At 43.3% G+C, this 22,553-nt stretch overlaps 1 long non-coding RNA gene across 1 annotated transcript in view; it reads left to right on the top strand.

Moving 5' to 3' along the window:
• The window catches only part of LOC137624990 (uncharacterized), a 65,661-nt gene that overhangs the window by 797 nt on the left and 42,311 nt on the right, over window positions 1-22,553 (top strand). Inside the window, exon 2 of the long non-coding RNA XR_011040794.1 lies at window positions 7,488-7,500. This is a non-coding gene — a long non-coding RNA (uncharacterized lncRNA). The remainder of the gene's footprint in view (window positions 1-7,487; window positions 7,501-22,553) is intronic.

Genomic DNA, 22,553 nt, shown 5'->3' with positions numbered 1-22,553 from the left:
AAATGTTTACGTTTTGACTGAAATATGGTATGAAACTACTTTTACGAATGTTATAATTTAATGTTACCTTGCTAGGTTTGAAGCAAACACAGTTAAGACTTACTCTACGGGTAAAATAAGGGCATGTTGGTCAAGTGGATTAGCAAGGTACAATGCCCCCCTGGTTGGTAAGGATATGGCTCTTCAGGTTAGGTGGTAGTCTTGTTTGATTTCCCGTTTAAATTTTTTTTTCGTTCAGTCTGGAATTTTACAAAGTCTGAAGTTGGAAAAATGTTAAAATTTCCGTAGCCTTCCACCTAGCCATTTGTATGAAAAACAGTTTTTTCCAGTTTTCTTGTTTTGATGATGTTATCATCTGCACTAGTATTCTTATTAACACCACCCAACATAACCCCTAACAGTAATGGTGGAACCCCATGTAAGAAATCTGGGTTTGGATGGGATAAAATGAAATCTAAGAAGTTATGGAAGATAATAATAGCAGAAACCAACAAAACGACATGGAAACTAATTGAATTTTTATTTAATTTATGTACAAATTAGAAGGTAAAAGAACACTTCCGGACTAACTGCTGCAGTTATCTCGACTTCTCAAGCACCATTCTCTTTCGAGCTCCGCTTTCTTCCGAACACACTTCACAATCTGTATTATGATCCGATTTTAGAAGGGAATGAGCACAAAAACACAAGCTAACTTCAACTTCCCCACCTAACCTAGCCTAACTTAGACGCCATACCCTTACCTACTGCCGTGCAACCCTTATTACACAGCCGTATTCTTAGTATAGGCTAAGACTTATTTTGCAGTGATTTTCCTTGATTATAGGAGTCAGAGTACAGTAATCCGAATAGGTTGCATTGAAAAAAGCCCATCCACAAAACTAGCTTTGTAATTGCTTACAGAAAAATTGCACTGAACACTTTTCGAGTTTAGTCTTGCTAGCTTTACCGTACCATTGCTGGTAATGTTGATCGATCATCTGTATGGGATAATGCACTCATGCACGGTTTGGAATACTTTGGTCTTTATTTCTTATAGAAGCAATACGTGTATCATTTAGAAATGTACTTTCTTCATTGTAAATTGAAAATAGTCTTAATTGCTTTGTCTGGGGTGCAGTATATTCAGATTTTTTTAAAGATAAAATCGCTGAAGCACATTAACCAATTTCAAGAAAAATTAATCAAAAGGAGTGATTAGAATATATCTGGCTTCCTATTGCCTAATTCGATTTAAAAATCATAAATGGGAGAGTAAAGCATTAAGAGATGTTGCATCAGACTTAACAAGTTATGGGCAAATTAAGTATCAGGAAAAGAGACCCCCAAAATCTAATACCCACCCGTAAAGCAATTATAGATGTTACCGCATTGTCTTGGACTGTTGGTCGAATGTGTGTGTTCCAGTAATTTGATTATTATTTTTCCCCTTGGATATACGCGGATAATGTATTGAGAAGTCATTTGCGCATATTTCACCCAAGAAAAATATAAATTACAGCAAAAGAGGTTGGTGGGAGTCTACTGAAATTTAATCTTTTTCCTCATTGGGAATTTTGAGTATAAGTATTTTTACCATAAATACCAACCCGGTCCATCCCAACTAACTACAAAGGCTCCCATTTTTTCCTGTCGGTTTCTTGGCTGTTTAGTTGTGTTCTGACATCCACAAAACTATTGTTTTCGAATTACCACCAGCCCGCAAACCCCTACAGTAATGGGCCCCTGAGGTGGGAATTGAGTTTAAAGTGCAATTCCAAGTAGGTTCTAAAAAAATTTGGCTCGTGCAAGTGATGTGAAATTAAAGTATCATAATTAGAGAACCATGACTTACGAACGTCGCGTGTGTGACACTGTGAAGCGTTGTAGAGCGCACCCCTCGCTTGTAGCTTGTTAGTGCATTGTTTATATGCCAAATACAATTGGAAATCGTTCCTATTTATGTACAAACGATCCGAGGGAGATGTCATTGTTAAAAGACAATATTGTAAGTGATGCGACGAGCTGAGTGATAATGTGGTGACTAGTGCTAGCCGAGGGTAAACAAAACGTGGCCGTAACAAAAGTGAACGGACTTGAATCTAATGCAACCGGGAATTGTCAAGAACAGTGTTGCTGTGTATTAAAGTTAAGTCTGTTACTACATCTACCTGATTGTGTGTCCCTACACGACGATGTGAACAAACCCGCAAACCTGTGGAGAACGTGAAAACAGCTAAAAGGACTTAAAAGGTCAGTACAGTGAGCCCTCGCTACTTCGCGGTTCGACCATTGCGGATTCATCACTTCGCGGATTTTTTTCATAACCCATGTATATACATATATCGCGGATTTTCCGGAAATTTCGAAAATACCGCGATGTGACCGATGGTGCGAGATTGGAGAAAGTAAGGAAAATTGAATCATGATTGATTTTCAATATAAATGAAATTTTGAGGAGCAACAAAGATATCATTTGTTAGAGAGATAGAGAGAGGTAAGGAATGGGAGGTAGTGAAAAGTAGCCCACAGAGAGAGAGAGAGGTAGAGAGAGAGAGAGAGAGAGGGAGGTAGAGAGAGAGAGAGAGAGAGAGAGAGAGAGGGGGGTTTAAATGTACAAAACAAAAAAATTTGATAGGTTATAACACATTGGTGCTTATGTAATATCAACTGTATACTGTAGACAGTTTGAATAAGTTAAGAAATTGTATAAACGATACTTTGTTAGTGTATTCGTACACTCTCGAGCGGCAGCTAGATGTCAGCTGATCTAATCACAGCCAAAAGTAAAACAAAAAGAAGTCAACAATACTCGATTTTTAAAACACACCCGAAATTTAAAAACAAAAGTACACGCTTTCTTTATGTGCAATTAACTATTTAAAGAGTAGCAATTTTCTAGAATAAGATGATGTTTCCCAAAAAATAGTGGTTTGCTGATGAAATTGGATGCCGTATTTTTAGCTATGATTGAAATGGATGTAGATTCGGCATAATTTTTTCCTTTCGTATTTAATTGACACTAAGAAAACTAATTTTAGTTTCTTCATCTAAATGTAAGTATTGTATAACACGAAGAGAGAGAGAGAGAGAGAGAGAGAGAGAGAGAGAGAGAGAGAGAGAGAGAGAGAAAAGAGAGAGAGAGAGAGAGAGAGAGAGAGAGAGAGAGAGAGAGAGAGAGAGAGAGAGAGAGAGAGAGAGAGAGAGAATGAATCAGCTGTTGTAATCAAATGGCGTGTTTTTGTTTTGTGAGAATTTCATCGCCACGACTATAACAACAACATACAGTAGTACCCAAATGGTTTACAGTGATTAAAGTAATTCACTCTGTCAGTAATTCCCTAGTAGGTAATTCACAGTGATAAGTAGCAAAACGGCCGCACAAAGCATTGGTTGCCCAGTGCCGGGATGCACCTATCGAACTGAGGCATCCACAAAGCCCATCATTACCGCAGCGCTCCTGAACGCCCACACAACGACTCATGCCCAGGGCCCAGTAGCTCAATACCACCCGCCAAGCACCAAGGTTAAAAAACTCAAGCGCCCAACAAGATCAGCGGCCGGCACAAGTGGGGAGTAGGACTATTTCCTAACTCGCTGGAGCGAATACCTCAAGGGAACCGGGCTCGAAGGCGATAATGTTGTGGTACAGCTCCTTGAATTTTGTGAGGAGAGCCTATGCAAAGACATCACCAGCGCCGCGGGGAGGAGCCTGGTAGGCGAATCGGAGGAGGCGGTGCTCAGTGCGATAGAAGCCCTCGCGGTGCGCGGGGAGAACGCAATGGTGGCGCGGGCGGCTCTCTCAAACATGCGACAGGGCCGCGAGGAACCGATACGGGCATTTCACGCCCGTGTGAAGGCCCAAGCAAACACGTCCAAATACTTCAGGAGGTGCATATGTGGACTAAGCGTAAACTTTGCGGACGACGTGATCAAAGACGTGCTTGCATGAAGTTTTGCCGACCAGGACATCCAGCTGGATCTACTTAGCGATCAGCGGCAGGAGATGTCGCTGGAGGAAACGATCAGGTTCATCGAAGCGAAATAGTCTGGTAAGCAGTCTGCGTCCTGATTGCTGGACACCCACAGTCATGGCGCGGAGGCTGTCACCAGCTCCTATCGCCGCATCAAGCGCCAAAATGCGGTAAACAGGGGTGATGCACGTCAGACGGATGCAAGTGACGGTGGCAGACAAGCTGTTAGCAGTTACTGTGGTGAGAAGAGTCATGGCAAGAATACACCCTGGTGAATCAGGAAGACTGAGTGCCTGGCTGTTCCAAAAACATTGCTAATGCCCAACAGACAAGCCATTCTGCTGCCGCGACGGTTGGAAGGTGACCCTAGTCGGGAGTCGTTTCACTCACCTAGCCGAATCCAGGTATGCCGCAATAGAGGGGGAAGCCTTGGCGGTAGCCGATGCCCTTGACAAATCACGCTACTTTGTCCTCGGTTGCTCAAACCTGGTGAGTGCGGTAGATCACAAGCCACTATTAAGGTGTTGAGGAACCGATCCCTGGATGACATCCCGAATCCTCGCCTGCACAACCTAAAGGAGAAGACACTGCGCTACTGCTTCTGCATTGTGTACGTACCAGGAATGCGCAACAAAGCAGCTGACGCCATTTCACGTTATCCAAGAGGCGACACCAACCCAGAAAAACTGTATCTTTTCGACGACAATGCATCAGTCTGCGACCACTCCATACCGTCGGTCCACCACGAATCCTTGCCGGCATACGCATGAGGGACTGTGACACATGCATGATTGAAGAGCCCGCATACCTCAGCCCTAGATTCCCTTCCAGCGGTCACCTGGGACCGTGTACGGGAATCTACAGCAAGCAATCCCGCCCTTCACGTGCTCACAGAGCTCATCGAACATGGGTTCCCAACGTCAAAAGATGACATGCCACAACACCTCCATGCGTACTACCACCTACGGAACGAGCGTGTCGCATTGTTCAAAGATCTTGTTATCGTCCTCACGCGCTTGCGCTAGGGTGTCCTATCCACGTTACATTCGGCACATCAGGGCGTTTCCATGATGACTGCTCGTGCAGAGGCATCAGTGTACTGGCCAGGCATTACCGCAGACATACAGGCGACTAAAGATAACTGTGAGGATTGCCACTGCATGGCCTCTCCCAATCATCCGCCCCCCTACCCCACCCGTCTTGCCTGTTTACCCATTCCAGTCGATATGTGCTGACGACTTCACTTCACTCACAAGTGCGCCCACTACTTGGTAATTGTGAACCGATACTCGAACTGGCCACTTATATCAAAGTCTACCAGTGGTGCTAAAGGACTAATTAACAACTTTTGCCGTGCATTTGTCACTTACGGAATTCCTGAGGAACTTGCCAGCTATAGTGGGCCAGAATTCACGGCAACCGAAACACGTGGGTTCTTGAGAGACTGGGGTGTCCACCACCGACTATCGTCGGTAGCATTTCCACACAGCAAATGCAGTGCGGAAATCGCAGTGAAAACGATGAAGCGCCTGATTACTAACAACACGGGGACAAATGGAGACCTGGACACAGATGCCATTCAGAAAGCAGTCCTCTAGTACAGGAACACTCCAGACCCAGTCACCAGAATCTCCCCAGCCATGTGCGTCTTCGGTCACCCGATCCGCGATCTCATCTCAACCCTTCCTGGGAAGTACAACCCCCACACCACATGGCGCAAAACCCTGACATCCAGGGAAGAAGCACTACACAAGCGCCATGTTCTCATGATGGACACTTGGTCACAACACACTCGCTGTCTACCACCCCTACGGGTTGGTGACCATGTTCGCATCCAAATGGGACATGACCGGGACAGTTGTCGAGGTAAGGCAGTACGTGGTAAAGGTTGATGGCTCGGGCCGAGTATTGCTGCGCAACCGGAAATTCCTGAGGAAGTTCACACCGGGTACGACCCCGACAGCCGCAAAATATAACCTGTGGTGGCATACTCCTTCAACCACCCCCAAGCGTGGCCCCGACCAAGCCAAAGGAGACTAACCCACATGTACCAACATCGCCGGACCCGCCTGCTGACCGACATTACCCAACATCAGTTGATCAACCTCCCCCACTCACGCCGGTAAAGCCGGCCAACCACACTCACCAGCTTATACACACAACGCTGACCGACCAAACTCCACTTCCCCCACCAGCAACACCAAGTCGTGTCAGACCTTCAACGTCAGCCGCTCCATCCCGACTAGCAAATCCCATCCCACAAATTGGTCTCGCCGTGGGCCTGCCATCCAGGACTGTCAAAACGCCCAAATGGCATGAAGACTATGATTTTTCATCTCATGCTTATCATGTCTATGTCCAATGTCGTAGAATGCTCGATCGACCTGATATTATATCAGACATTGCATTACTTTCATCAGTGTAATTATTGTTTTGTGTAACTTGACTAGTTTGAAGAATGTTTGATCAACTTGTTATTAGATTAGATGTCGTATTACCATCTTTATTACATTCATTTATCAGTATGATTTACAGAATTTAATGACCCAGTTAATTACTGTTCAAACTTAATCAGTCTCTTCCTAGCCGATCAAGACTTGGGAGGAGATAGAGAACCATGACTTATGAACGTCACCTGTGTGTGACACTGTGAGCGTTGTAGAGCACACCCCTCGCTTGTAGCTCGTTAGTACATTGTTTATATGCCAAATACAAATGGAAATCATTCCTATTTAATAATTACAGTACCTGAAATTTATATCACGTCCTTCAAATGTTTTTGTTTGCCATGGTTTTTTGCTCCATTGTGGCTTGTTTCACCCATAAATAAACATCTCATCCCTCAAATGGTCTTTGTTGCCAATAATGTCGATCTGAACAATAACTCTCAGGATACTTAACTTCTCAACGAAAAGAACTCTGGTCGATATCAAAGTTTTCGAATTACGTAAAAAAGGTTTATTACACCATACTCAGTCAGTTTACAAACCTTGCATATTATGGTAATGAACTGAGGATTTTTTGTTGTAAATGAATCGCTTTCAAAGGTTTCCATGAAACCACACTGGAAATTGGTGATAAAAATCTATCTAAATTCTGGTTGGCCAGTATATTATTTTGATTTTTTTTTATCCATTTACACTACTGTATACTGTACTGTACCATCGTTCCTGCTTCATTTGTTTAAGGGTTGTTCAACCTCCCAACTGTTCCTCTATTGTTTAGTTATGTAGCTTCTGTCTGCTTTACCCGAAGCTGAATCTCACAGACTTTAGTTCAAATTCTTTAACATCTCAATTCAGTATTACTGAATAACCACATAGTATTCCAGTGCAATCTTTTTATATCAAGTTGAGGGTGAAGTTAGATGTTACAAGGGTTGTCAGTACACGAAAGGAAGCTATATTTTTTCAATCATCTTTGATTAGTTTCATGTACAATAATCAGTGCCTTTTCATTTATAAGAAATTCTGTACTGAATGCCTTTTTAGTTTTGACTTTAATTTCATTAGTTTTTTATTTTTTTTATTTCAGATGCTGTGTGCAGGTACAGTAACTAGTTTGAGTATTTTGACAAAGGGACCGACAGTAATTATCCTTTAGAGCTTTCAAAGTAGTGTCTTTCCTATATAACACTCTAAGACAGTTATGGTGGTCCGTGGAAGGCACGTATTGAAGTATTTACTTTGTATATTAGTAACTTGAAGTTTTGAATAATAAAATTTTTAAATGTACAGTACGTGCCTTCCGATGACTCCTGCATGTGGAAACCTGGCGGTGGTACATATTAAAGCAAGCTCCTTTAATGTAACTGTAGCATGCAGCACCATGACTTGTTTTTAGCTTTCACCTACTTATTCATTTAAAATTACTTTATTGACTGGTAGAATCACAACGTTGACCTTGTTAACTGCAGTACTTAAACTTGACCTTGTTAATTGCCAGACCTAACCTTGACCTAAAAATATTTGGGCTATATAGTACTTTACTGTGGTTCTAAATAATTATGCATCAACTGACAACGCCAGTACAATTTACGGAAAAGAATGAAGGTTATGTAAGTATATTTCAGTGTTTTTTTTTTATAATACTAGAGGTGATTACCAAAGCATCTGATGTTGTGCACTACCCACCAGGTGTTATAATTCAATGGTTGTGTTGGCTTATTGGAAACTTGCATGCCTGGTGTTTTGCTGGACGGGAGATAGTCCCGCTCAAACTCGATAGTTTCTTGTAGTGTCTGCAACCTCGCCATCCTTGTGAGCTAAAGATACGGGGTTTGGGGGAACCTATAGGTCTACCTGCTGAGTCATCATCCTTGGTCCTATCTTGGGTGGAGGGGTGGCTTGGGCACTGATCATATGGGTATATAGTCAGTCTCTAGTTGATTGCCCTGCTAGGGCATTGTCACTGTCCCTTGCCACTGCTACTCATGGGAGTAGCCTTTAAAACCTTTTAAGTACATTTATAAATCTTGAGCAAGATAAAAACTTGAAAGTTTATAAATCAAAAGCACAACAGAAACTTCATTGCATTTAGCTTAATTGATTGTCTATCTTTACCACCTAATATTTCTTATAATTCAAATGTATTTTTCGAACAAAAACAGACAAGTCTCGGGGCTATTAGCTGCCACTGTTGACTGAGAGCTCCCAGTAAGCAATCTAATTAGTTCTAAGTTGAACTTTGTTGTATGTACACACTACTGAATGTTATAGATTGCATGATGTTTTATATGAGTTAGTTTTAGTCTCTCTAGATCTTGTGTAGATCTTGGTCAAATATTTATAAGAATGTTAAATCATATCTTTTGGGTGATGATATAATTGTTCTTATCTTTTGACGAGTAGAGTATAAAGAGCGAAAAAGAGTAATTGTCCTATTATTTTTCTTAGCCATTTTAACATTAAAACTTTGGTCAAGACTGCTAGTAATTTCAAGAATTGTTGATGTTTTAGTCAAGACTGCTAGAAATCTCAAATTATTGATAAAATATTGTTGGTTTGTCTAAGAATTTTGGTTGATTACTTCTCCTTGGTTTAAGAAATGTTTAAGAAATCTAACCATTTCTGGTAGTTTAAATTTTTTCTAAATAATGCGGGTTAGTGAGATAGGTTTGAGTAATTAGACTGGTTGCATTGACAATTTTTATTTGTTCCTACTCATACAAACCAATGTACCTCATTGGGAATGTGACTTCTGCGCAAGGTTGAACGGTCATTGAATTGTTATTGAGGTAGTTATAAGTATCAAGGGGTGATGCAAGGAAGCCACTTCCATCTGTCAGTGAGACACACTAGCACTTATTATTTTGGCTGCAATGAGTACAGACATATTGTTGTTTGCTGTGCAAATTCTAGCATGGAGCATTTTTCCCCTTCACTTTTCAGTGGGTCAACTGCAATGAAAGTGAGAGAGATGTAGGTATGTTTGCACACAGCAGGTAGAAATTTGGTTCGGTTTGTTGATCCTTACTGTATGCATATTGCAAAGTTCCTAACCGAGAATGTAGTCAACCAGTGGGTCTACTGAGGTTTAAGATGGTGTGATGCCATATTCTCAAAATTCCATAGGCAGGTACCGAAGATGGAAGCGAAGTGGTTGCGCAATTCCCTGTTGGATGGTCCTTCCTTTTTCAAGATGGAGTTCATCGAGACAGTTGGTGAGAGATGGAGGAAGGCAAGCCAGGACTCCTTTCTCCATAAGGTGATAACCTCATGCTCCCACCCAATGGTACCACGACCACAGAGATCTTCTCCGGCTAAGACTTGGGGGTCGAAGAAGAGCTCCCAGTCAAAACAGGCATCACAGACTCAAGGCCCCAGACAGCTCTTTTGACGTAGGTGCTTGAGGAGGGACAGAGGAGGTAAAATTAGGGAATGCGTTTCCCTGACCAGTTCACCGGTAGGGGGATGCCTGAAGAGCAGATGGCCGAGGTGGATTCTCCAGTTTCTGTATTACAAGGGGGGATACACCGTCCCCTTTACGAGCTCTCACCCTCCTGCGACCCTCCATCCGACGATGCTGGATTCCTAAGCAAGGGGGACCGCGAAGGAACATTCCCTTCTGGCAGAAGTCCAAACCATGCTAGAGAAGGATGCTCTCCAATAGGTCCCAAAAGGTCCCCAGGCTCTTACAGTCACTTATTTCGTGTAGAAAAGGCGTTGAGGCTGGAGACAACGCATCGATATCTTGAACTTGAACAAGTATGTACATCAGACCTCGTTCGTGATAGAGACGATCAGACAACCCCGTGAGACCACTGGTTTTCATGATATCATTAAACCTCAAGGATGCATACTTCCAGATCCCCAGTCATCCACCCTCAAGGAAGTACCCAAGATTCATGATATGAGGAAAGATATACCAGTTCAAGGTGGTGTGGTTTGGCCTGTCCACAACATCCCAGGTGTCCACCTAGGCAAGCAAGAATGATATTCATGTGCTTTGATACCTTGATGATTGACTCGAGGGAGTCCCTTCTCCGTTGAGAATGACTTGGTTTGCTAAGATCTGGGGATCTACTCAGACAACCACACATGGACAGGTTCTATCAAGCAATCCCATCGCTTCAACTTCACGCCTGGATGTTATCCAGCAAGTTGCAAAGAGAATGGTAGGATACCTCCAGGAGTTGTCTGCCCCACTATGTCATGCAAAGTGGTCAGTCTTTTGTGGTTGGTGTCCTGAATGGGGTATTGCTCCTCACAGTACTACTATGTATCTCGGAGGAAAAATTTTGTTCATTGTTGGCGGTAAAACGCTATCGTATTTGAGCCTCGTATTTAAGCTGATAAAAAGTTAATACAGTATTTCCTTCTTGATGGTTTTCCCTCCTTGTACGGAATTTTGAGTGCACGTCCTCGGCCAGAAGTCAGACCACCACCTTGGAATGTAGTTAAGGTTCTACATTCATTGAAAGGACCCTCTTAAGAACCTCTCATCTTAAGACTGTCTTCCTTTTAGGCCTGTCCTCTGCCAAGAGAGTCCGCGAGCTACGTAGTATACCCTATGACATCCCCCATTCAAGTGGATGGGGGCAAAGGACATATTTTCGTTCCTGAGTTTGTAGCTAAGACTCATAATCCGGCTGTAGCGGATCCTAGATTCCGGCTCTTCCAGATTGATTCTTCGGTCCGTAACAGATGATCTTGATCGGCTGTTACTCTGCCGTGCATGGGCGCTGAGGAAATACTTTTAAAGAAATCGAGGGAGTGCCCAAAAATCAGCAGGCTCTTTGTAAGCACGAGAAGAAACAAGATCACGAAGAACTTGATATATTCCTGGATCAGGCAGGCAATTGAGAGAGCCATTCAATCAGATCACACATTCCAGCCGCCATTCCTGTCCCCATGACATCAGGGTTGTCAGTACATCCCTGGCATTTAAGAAGAATTTCTCTGATGCGGGTGTTACAAGTGGCCGTGTGGAAACTGCAAACAACGTTCACTGCTCTCTACCTGTAAGACATAACTCGCTGGAACATAGACACGGTTACCTTAGGTCCTGTGGCTGCTCCCTTGTAGGACAAATAGCAGTTAGTTTTGGCCAGATGTTACCAGTGAGTAAGTCTAGAATGAATGTGTTAGTGACTAGTCACTTCCTATTTCATTCTCCTCACTCTAGGGTCAACTACTGAGGAACTTTGCAAGCTGACCTCTAACTACAGGTGGATACCATGTCTTTAGTGCAACATGACATGAGTATATATTTGTCCCTGTTCCCCAAGTGAGGTGGAGTCGGGCAATGGCATAGGCTATGTGAAGAGATCAGCTCCAATTTTAGGCTTCACATTGCTAAATTCTACAGTAGCACCGATTGCCCAGGTGGTCAGTCTAGAAGGATCACGAGGTATCAGAGTGCCCTTTGAACAACTCGTGTGTAGCATGGTGTGTCATCCTGGGACAGTCTCCAGCCAGCTGGTTTTAGGACTTTCACCCACCATGCGATGAGTCTCCTATATTGAGAGCGTAAAATTTGTATTTAGTGCCTGAACAAAGGGCAAATTTGGAATAATTTGTATTTTTCCCAACTTTACAAACCAGAAATACTTTGTACATACTGGTCCCGCCATCACCTTCCCCCAGAAGTCCTGCCGCAAATGTAACGTGACGGTTATTTGCTAGTCCTGGTTTGAGCGGGATGGTTGGTCTACTCCTGCTACCCCCCTTCACTAACTAGTGGAGGGTACTAACATCTTGCAAAAGCTTTAACTGCTGGGTTAAGCTAGTGCCAAAATAATGCTCGTATGTAAAGAGCTTCAGGATTGTACAGTTAGGTATCTGAAGTTTTAGTTCTCAGATTTTGTAATATTTTCAACTTGCACCCATGCTTGTGTCATAAGTGTAAATTCAAAAGTAATAGCTCTCCTGTAACAGCTTATGCTAATGATGATTATAGAAGGGATTATAGATTACAGAAATCTAATACTCAACGCTCATCGGCCGAAGAGGAGGTAAAACCCTCTTACAGTATTGTCCTCCGTTGTATTATTCGCCAATTTCCAATTTGCCAGTCACCAGGCCAGCTTGTCGTTTGCCGATTTCCGAGCAAGCTTGTCGTTTACCGATTTCCAAGCCAGCTTTTCGTTTGCTGATTTCCAAGCCAGCTTTTCGTTTGCCGATTTCCAAGCCAGCTTTTCGTTTGCCTATTTCCAAGCCAGCTTTTCATTTGCCGATTTCCAAGATAGCTCGTCGTTTGCCAATTTCCGAGCCCGCTTGTCGTTTGCCGATTTCCAAGCCCGCTTGTCGTTTGCCGATTTCCAAGCCCGCTTGTCGTTTGCCGATTTCCAAGCCCGCTTGTCGTTTGCCGATCTCCATGCCAGCTCGTTGTTCGCCGATTGCCAGCATGTCGTTCGCCGATTGCCAGCATGTCGTTCGCCGGTTGCCAGCATGTCGTTCGCCGGTTGCCAGCATGTCGTTCGCCGGTTGCCAGCATGTCGTTCGCCGGTTGCCAGCATTTCGTTCGCCGATTGCCAGCTTGTCGTTCACCAATTGTCAGGTCGTCGATTTCCAGCACCCTGATTGCCGATCACCAATCGCCATCTTGTTAATCGCCGATAGCAGCTCGTTCTCCGATTGCCGATCACTAGGTCACCGATCATCGAACCATTCTGCTGTTCTCCAACTCCACAATTGTTCGACTACTAACTTGCTGACTGTCTTGACAGTTTGCCGATCACCAGCTCACAGCTAGACCTTTTGACCGCTTGCCGTTCACCAGCTCGTGTATTTGCAGACTGTCTGCTCGCTTTGTCACCAGTTTGCCAGATCTCCGATTTTCCAGTTCGCCAATCAATGGCTTAGACGATCTCCAGATTCTTTCCGATCACTCCGATCAACGTTCGACAACTCGTCATTGGTCACCTTGCCACACGACAGCTCACCGTTCGTCAATTTGAAGTTTTCTTGCTCGTGGTTCGCCACCTCGCTGTTCAGTTGCTTGTGGTTCACCAGCTCGTCGTTCGCTCGCTTGCTATTTGCTAGCTCGTGATCATCACCAACCTTGCTCAGGATCGTTGCTAGTCAGCTCTCCTCTAGGTTGTTGTGAACCAGCAACTACTTCCAGCATTAATGGTTTAGCCCTGGATACTTTGCCTTCTGGGGTAAAGACGCTTCCGGAACGATCCGTTCTATTGGAGACCTTAGTTTCATTGTGTTGGAGACCCTCACTTCATTGAAACTGGGCTTCCCAAGAATCTTTGAAGAGTACTTTCATCTAAATGGCATGGATTGTCTTCTCTTTTTTGGGGCTTATGCTACTTAAGTTGTAAGGTAGTAGATTGGCCATGGCACCAGCCACCTGTTGAGGTACTACCGATACAGAGTTTTGGGATCCTTTGACTAGTCAGACAGTACAACATTGGATCCTTCTCTTTGGTTACGGTTCACCATCCCTTTGCCTACACACATCGAATAGTCTGGCCTATTCTTTACATATTCTCCTCTGTCCTCATACACATGACAACACTTGAGATTACCAAACAATTCTTCACCCAAGGGCTAACTACTCACTATAATTTTTCTGTGGCTACTTTCCTTTTGGTAAGGGTAGAAGGGAATCTTTTTAGCTAATGTAAGCAGCTCTTCTAGGAGAAGGACACTCCAAAATCAAACCATCGTTCTCTAGTCTTAGGTGGTGCCATAGCCTCTGTACTGTGGTCTTCTACTATCTTGGGTTCGAGTTCTCTTGCTTGAGGGTACACTTGGGCACACTATTCTATCTTGTTTCTCTTCTTCTTGTTTTGTTAAAGTTTTTATAGTTTATGTAGGAGAAATTTATTTTATTATTTTTTCTTGAAATGTTTTATTTTTCCTTGTTTGTTTCCTTTCCTAATTGGGTTATTTTCCCTTTTGGAGCCCCTGGGTTTATAGCATTTTGCTTTTCCAACTAGGGTTGTAGCTTAGCAAATAATAATAATAGCCCTCTCACATACAGTCGAAGTAGCAAATAATAATAATAGCCCTCTCACATACAGTCGAAGGATCTGCTCCCGAGTCTCTCTTCAGAGATACTCCCATCTAAACGACAGAACGTCTTTTCACCTCTCTTGGGGCTTACGCTACTCGAGTAGCCCTCCCACATAGAGTTGAAGGAGTTTAATGCAGATCTCCTTCTGGGAACCTAACCCAGCACCCTTCATCGACAACTGTGGTAATGCACGAGGTCTAACCTTGGCCCTTGATACACTCCGTCTTTTGCACTTTGTTTCTCACAAACAAGGTTTCTTCGGTTTTCGAAGTTTTCATCTGAGAAATTTGAGGAACCCACATTCATGTAGCCATGTTTCTTCATTGAATCCGGTACGTTTGTGGACATTCATCCTCATGAACGTTCGTTCTTCACCTACACTTCATTCTTACTATGGAATGACTTACGGGGCATGTGCCTCAAGGACCAGGTTGCTGCTACCTCCTCTCATGTTTCACATATAGGACTACCTCGCAGCTGACTCTGCATGGATAAGAACTGCACTAGTTATGCGGTCTCCCGCAGCAAATCGGTTCTCGATCGTAGTTGTGGGGGACAAATTCCTTGAATCTGTTGCTCCCCCTGCAAAGGGGGCCACAGCCTTATGGGGTTACCACCCCCTCATTCTCTCATTCTTAAAGAATTTAATTCAGTGCTGTCTAATGCGACAGTTGTGGCAACTTAATTATAGTGTAGGTCAACCTGGAGATGGGGTACGTACTAGAATATCAGTCTCTGTCGCCCTATACGCCCTTGGACTTTTCTGTGGGCACCTTCAGCCGTTATCTGCAAGTTAATTTTCTGGAGAAACATATATGCCTAACCCTTCACTAGTCTTAGGCTTGTTCGTGAACTTTGGCAATGACTCTTCTGTAACTGGTAGTTTCCCTTTGACGGTAGTTGTTTGAAAGGATATCTTCCTTTCTCATCCTGTAGTGTTCTTGGGGGTCAAGAACAGAGTCCACATCTAAGACCCAAGAGATACTCTTTTATCTCTTCCATCCTCCTTTAGGAGGTGGGAAGCGGTCTCTATATTCTAGTGATCGGAACATCCGGTCATGGGAAGATGCGGTTCATAAACATACCGGCGAGCTTTTTTGGTCATTCCTTATAGAAGACTCCTATTTTATCCTCTCTTCTTGGAACAAGTTTTATCTTCAAACCCTGTCATGCGAGGGGAAGGCTCACGATCATATAAACAGCCCATGGCTTCCTGTACAGGGTGATCACTAGAACTAATAATCCTCGTCCCCTTTTTAAGTCATACGTCTTCAGCCTGTCATGTCGGGGAATAATGCTGAAGGTTGTCACAGGTTTTTACCCTAAGGTCAACCTTCCCCTTCAGGATTGGCCTCGTCTCCGAAGACTTTGGACAACTGGCTGATCCTAAGCGTCTTAAGCTCCTCAAGCTCCTCTGAGACCTTTCCTAGAGTTTACCACTATCTGAGGATTGGAGTAATCTCAGGAGAGACCTGATTGTCATATCGAATACGGATATCCATAGACATGGTCATCAGCCTGCAGAAACTTCCGCGTGTTCGAAAAGATCACATCAGTCTTGTCGATTCCAACCGCTTCAGGAACTGCCAGATCCCAGGTCCTGCAGCACCATGGATCTTCCTTTCCTCTGGTTTTCTTCGAGATCCGAGCAAGATATTGTCCTGAGGAAGAGGTTGCCAGACAAGAATCTCATCCAGGGAGTCAATCTCCTTGGATTTCCCGGATTTTATGTTAACTATGGAAACATCAATGAAAAGGGAGGAGGCCACATACAGTACCACACGTCCTCACGACTATGGTCAGAGCATGAACGGTACCATCTCTTAATCCCCTAGAAAGGCATCTTCTTCCCTCGGGGAGATTTGCCTACAGTGGCGCCCGTGATTCGTCTGTTTTCCCGGTCATGGGAGACACTGCTGCCCCTGTGTGGTCTCCCCTTCAGGGATCCCATCTACACCCATTGAGGACTTCCTTTACTACTAGATGCTCCGTGGTGAGGATTGTATAAGGTTTGTCTTCTTGAGGGCGCTATTCCATTAATAGACGCTCAAAATTCCCATCGAGAGAAGGTCATTCCTAGACTTAGGGGGACGCGAGGACATTCTTTGTTTCCTTGAGCATCTCCTCCAGACTGGAAGGATATGCCTTTCTCCCTAATCTCCAGTTATCACTTTACAGAGTTTGAGCATACCTACCCGTAGTTGAGTAGTTAAGCCCCTCTATGGGGCAGGGGTTGCTTCCTTCAGCCCTGGGGTTACACCCTGACGACCTAGAACCCCTAGACAGCAGAGCTTCATCTGATCCTTTGGACAGGTCTCTTGCGGTGTTACCCTTGAACAAGTGAGTAGGCGTACCCTATGGGCCGCAAGTAACATCCAACTTTTTTCCTGACAGCTCGAACCTCTTTTTAAGCCCTCTGGACTAGAATCCTCAGTCTCGTGATTAATGGCTATTACGCCCGAGATTAACTTGAGTTTACTGTATACCTCTAGGAAGATACAATAGCTTGCCCCAAAAGTTTGGCTCGCTTCACCAACCCTAGGAGGGTTAAAGGAGGCTCATCAGGATCTTATTCATGACTGGGATCCACGGGGTCATATACCATTCATTGAACCCTTCTCCTCATAGAGGTGCCCCAGAACTCATGATGTTTTAGGATGGAATTTGCCCATAATGTTTACAAACAGCTACTTTGTGATGCAGGCCATGCTAGTGGCAAGGTAAAAGCATTTCTGACCTTCATCTTCCTCTTCCTGCAATGCAAGACGTGACCCACAGAAGCATGCAGATATTCTCCTATGGTACTCTGCAAAGCTGACCTCCACTGTCTGCAGGTATAACAGTTTCCCTTTTGTAACCTAGTATAGATTATTATACTTGTTACACCCCCATACTCCTGGCGAGCTGTTATTGAGCAACGTCTTTGGTTACTACTTATATTCCTACGTTTCTGAGAATGTGTTCCATAGACAAGTCACACTGCTAGCATCACACATTCACCAACATTGCTCAGGCCGCTAACCGTGCTTTGCATGTCTAGTTTAGCTAGGTGTCCGCGATTCTTTCCGTCATGAACAGGAAAACCCTGAGTCAAAGACTAGCCAGTTGGTCAGGACTTCACCCTCCTGTCATCCCTATTAAATAGCGTTAGATTTGTTAGTGAATGAACAAATGACAATTGGAAGTAACCTGTATTTTTTCTAACGTACAAACCTTTAGCTATTTAATCAAATTGTCCCGCCATCACCTGTCCCCCATAAGTCTTGCCTGCAATCAAAAGTGATCAGAATACACAGGTGTGTGTGAGAGAGGGATAGCCTGTTACCCGGCTACCCCTCCTACCCCCTACTGCTAAGTAGCGGTAGGGTAGTTCCACCTCGCTTGAAAGTCTTGGGGCTAGTTTCAGGTTACCGAAAGGATATTCCCTATTAAATAGATAAAGGCTTGTACATTAGGAAAAATATAAATTACTTCCAAAATTGTCATTTTACATTTTATTAAAGTGAGGTGGAAATCAAGACCTTGCTTCTTATGGGCCAGTCTTGATAGTCAATCTTTGGATCAAGGGTTTGACAGACTCCCTTTCTTATCACTTAACTACTCCTATCTTTGGAACTCCCACCGTGTAAATGACGAGGGTTTGTATCGCGTAGGAACAAATACTGCATTATGTTTTAAAGTCACTTTTATTTTTCCTAGCTATACAAACCTGGTCCTTATTATTTTATATTTCCCCTCATCCACACCACACGTCTTGAGCAAGAGCAAGAGTGAAGTGAAACTTGGTGACTCATGCACTCTTACCCAGTGTGAGTGGGCCAGCTGGTAACTGTACAATGTTGCCAGACCCACACGATCTCCTTAATTTTGGTCATAGTAAAACAGCTAAGGAGAAACCCTATAGCTGGAAAAAATACAAATTGCCTTAAAAATTTGTAGTATACATACATACATACATATGCTAAGGCACTTCCCCCAATTTTGGTGGGGTAGCCAACATCAAACAAATGAAACAAAAAAGGGGACGTCTCCTCTTTATGTTCCTCCCAGCCTGACAAGGGACTCAACCGAGTTCGGCTGGTACTGCTAGGGTGGCACAGCCCACCCTCCCACATTATCCACCACAGATGAAGCATCATAATGCTGAATCCCCTACTGCTGCTACCTCCGCGGTCATCCAAGGCACCGGAGGAAGCAGCAGGGCCTACCGGAACTGCGTCACAATCGCTCGCCATTCATTCCTATTTATAGCACGCTCTCTTGCCTCTCTCACATCTATACTCCTATCACCCAGAGCCTCCTTCACTCCATCCGGTCCACCCAAACCTTGGCCTTCCTCTTCTACTTCTCCCATCAACTCTTGCATTCATCACCTTTAGCAAACAGCCATTTTCCATTCTCTCAACATGGCCAAATCACCTCAACACATTTATATCCACTCTAGCTGCTAACTCATTTCTTACACCCGTTCTCACCCTCACTCGTTCCTAACACTATCTACTCGAGATACACCAGCCATACTCCTTAGACACTTCATCTCAAACACATTCAATTTCTGTCTCCGTCACTTTCATTCCCCACAACTCCGATCCATACATCACAGTTGGTAAAATCACTTTCTCATACAGAACACTCTTTACATTCATGCCCAACCCTCTTATTTTTTACTACTCCCTTAACTGCCCCAACACTGCATCCTTCATTCACACTCTAACGTACATCTGCTTCCACTCCACCATTTGCTGCAACAACAGACGCCAAGTACTTAAACTGATCCACCTCCTCAAGTAACTCTCCATTCAACATGACATTCAACCTCGCACCACTTTCCCTTCTCGTACATCTCATAACCTTACTCTTACCCACATTAACTCTCAACTTCCTTCTCTCACACCCTTCCAAATTCTGTCACTAATCGGCCAAGCTTCTCTTCCGCATCTGCAACCAGTACAGTATCATCCGCAAACAACAACTGATTTACCTCCCATTCATGGTCATTCTCGTCTACCAGTTTCAATCCTCGTCCAAGCACTCGAGCATTCGCCTTTCTCACCACTCCATCAACATACAAGTTAAACAACCACGGTGACATCACACATCCCTTTCTCAGTCCCACTCTCACCAGAAACCAATCGCTCCCTTTATTTCCTCTCCTAACACATGCTTTACTACCTTTGTAGAAACTTTTCACTGCTTGCAACAACCTTCCACCAACTCCATATAACCTCATCACATTCCACATTGCTTCCCTATCAACTCTTATCATATGCTTTTTCTAGATCCATAAACGCAACATACACATCCTTACCTTTTGCTAAATATTTCTCGCATATCTGCCTAACTGTAAAAATCTGATTCATACAACCCCTACCTCTTCTAAAACCACCCTGTACTTCTAAGATTGCATTCTCTGTTTTATCTTTAATCCTATTAATCAGTACTCTACCATACACTTTTCCAACTACACTCAACAAACTAATACCCCTTGAATTACAACACTCATGCACATCTCCCTTACCCTTATATAGTGGTACAATACATGCACAAACCCAATCTACAGGTATCATTGACAACACAAAACACATATTAAACAATCTCACCAACCATTCAAGTACAGTCACACCCCCTTCCTTCAACATCTCAGCTCTCACACCATCCATACCAGATGCTTTTCTTACTCTCATTTCATCCAGTGCTCTCTTCACTTCCTCTCTTGTAATCTCTCTCTCATTCTCATCTCCCATCACCGGCACCTCCAATCGTCGCACTCCATAGAGTTTGAACCAATTACCCGTAGTGGGGTAATACAGCCTTGTACGGGATGGGTGACTCTAAACGTCAGATCGTCCCCTAATCGCAAAGACAGATCTTTCCCAGTGTACACTCGATCAAAAGAGATGTACCCTATGGGTCTCCCTCTACGTCTCTCGCTCACAACGAGAAACCAAGTAACATCCTATTTTGTTCCGGGCACCTTGAACCTCAGGTTCAAGCCCTCCAACTGGGAACCTGCTACTTTGTAATCAAGGCTGTAACACAGGTAATTACTTGCACATACCTCAAGGAAGGTGATTACCTATCCCCAAGGGTATAGCACACTGGGTCAGATACTTGTCATTGTTTTTCTTTTTCATGCCAGTGATTATATTGAGGCCATACCTCAGGAAAACAATGAAGGAGTTCGCTCCTTAGGTTCAGTACGCCTCGCTAACCCTAGGAAGGTCGAAGGAGGTTTTATGGATCTCGTCCGTGACGGGGACACAGGTCCTATACCAGTCACAGAATCCCTCTCCTCCTCATCATTGAGATGACCCAGAGCTACGAACAGTTTAGGTCAGAATCCATCCATAACGTTGTCAAGCTGCTCCTTTGTAACACAACCGTGCCATTGGTATAGTGGAAAGGTGTCTGATCTTCACCTCACCCTACCTACAAGACGTGACCTACAGAAGACCTGATACATTTTCTCTATCACTCCTGTGGTTGTGACACAATAAGTGGTTTAAAAATACCTGGGACTCCTTGTTGTACAAGTAGCAGAAGGTTGAAGGCATTGACTACCTGGGGTAAGACTGGGATAAATGTAAGTATGCCTGGCTCTTTTACATTCATCATCTTCCCCTCCTTTGAGGAACAGCACCATGGGTCCTTTTCAAAGCTGGCTTCAAACTCTGCAGGTAATAACCATTTCCCTTGTGTAACCAAGTATGTTTTTCATATACTCGTACACATTCCCAACGCCTCCTGCGAGGTAGGCTTTGGGAAATTTCCTTTTATGTGTGGTGCTCCTATTTTATCTAGGAGCATCTTGTTACCTAGACATTCCTATGATATCTCTCACAACTACTTTAGTTGTTCAGGCCGCTGTCATACTCGCTTGTATTGATATGCGAGGTGCAAGGTTTCCCTCGATTACAGTCTTAATACTGTACTAAGGAAACCAGTAATTGGACTTAGAGCGAGTCATCCATTATAAAATGCAGAAGGTTTGTTAGTATGGAAGCAAGTAACAGATTCAGAGATAATTTATATTTTTCCCTAACTTAATACAAACCTGTACCTATTTATATAGATTGGCCCACTATCACCTGTCTCCCCTTTAAGTCCTGCCTGCAAGCAAAAAGTGACACTGTTCATTGAACCATGATTAGATATAGGTGGCTGGGTAGCCCCCAACTACCCCTTACCTACCCACTGTTAGTGGTTAGGTAGGGTTGCCACCTCACACTTTAAATGTAATGGCTGCCTTCCAGCTCCGCTGAAAGTAATTTCCAATATAGATAGCTACAGGTTTGTATTAGGGAAAAATACAAATTATCTCCAAATTTTTCATGTTTATATATAAAAGATCTAATTTAATGTTGTTACTGTTCTTAGAATATTTTATTTTGATTGTTTATTACTTCTCTTGTAGTTTATTTGGCTTTGTTTCATTTTCTCTCAGCTATTTATCCCTGTTGGAGACCTGGGGCTTATAGCATCTTGCTTTCCCAACTAGGGTTATAGCTTACCTTGCAATTGTAATAATAATTTGATAATAAGTTTGAAATTAACTAGGGGATTACTGTCTCATTTGCACTCATAACTAGTTAAGACTAAAGCATCATTGGATCATCATTTTATATGGTGCATGACATAAGGAATCTGATTTTATCTTTAGTTTTGTTGTCTGAAGCACCATAAATTCGTTAGCTCACTTTGTATTAATGCTTGATGCAACCATGATGGTCGGACTATCTTTCTCGATAACTTCTAAACTTTAATGAATATAGAAAAAAATAAAATTTCAAAACATCTTTAAGGCACTTTAATGACACAAAGTTGAGTATGCTATAGTAATTTATAATGGAGTTATTGCTGCAAGACTGATGCTCTGGAAATAATTTACTCGGCCGTTGTAGAAAGCTATTGGTACATCATGTTTAGTTCCTGTTAATATTATGGATTATAAAGGCCGGCAAGATGCAGGAAATACAGTATGAAGATTATACTTCGTCGATATGCATTTACTCGTTCTTTTATATATATATTTATGTATTTATTCTGCTTCACATGTGTTATTTACACAGTTTTCTGTGTATTTCTACACTTCTGTTTATAGTACTACAAAAATTCTCAAAATTGTCATTG

This window comes from Palaemon carinicauda, chromosome 31 (assembly GCF_036898095.1).
Source record: "Palaemon carinicauda isolate YSFRI2023 chromosome 31, ASM3689809v2, whole genome shotgun sequence".
NCBI lineage: Eukaryota > Metazoa > Arthropoda > Malacostraca > Decapoda > Palaemonidae > Palaemon > Palaemon carinicauda.
Note: the sequence above shows the minus strand (reverse complement) of the source record. Positions and strands in the feature narration are given on the sequence as shown.